The 244-nt window shown below is 37.3% G+C and overlaps 1 protein-coding gene across 1 annotated transcript in view; it reads right to left on the reverse strand.

The window, feature by feature from the left end:
* The window catches only part of ANKEF1 (ankyrin repeat and EF-hand domain containing 1), an 11,826-nt gene that overhangs the window by 2,445 nt on the left and 9,137 nt on the right, over positions 1 to 244 (reverse strand). The window lies entirely within an intron of this gene.

The raw sequence follows: 244 nt of genomic DNA on the forward strand, positions 1-244 counted from the left end.
ACTCTTTCCTGTATTTAAAAAACCAAAATACCTGATAAGCCATGAAAAGGAACCTTGTCATTTGTTATTGCAACTGGATAATGACAGTAAACTGAATTTAATTAACTATTATTATTAACCATTTTATTAACCATTCAGTGTGCCAGCTGCATGCCTGACATTGGTGTGAGGACTGGCAGTCATCAGCACTGCTTGCAGAAATAAGGGCTTTCAGAAATGAGCCTTGCAACAAAATGCAGCAGGA

The sequence above is a fragment of the Mesitornis unicolor genome, unplaced genomic scaffold (assembly GCF_000695765.1).
Source record: "Mesitornis unicolor isolate BGI_N332 unplaced genomic scaffold, ASM69576v1 scaffold3552, whole genome shotgun sequence".
Classification (NCBI taxonomy): Eukaryota; Metazoa; Chordata; class Aves; order Mesitornithiformes; family Mesitornithidae; genus Mesitornis; species Mesitornis unicolor.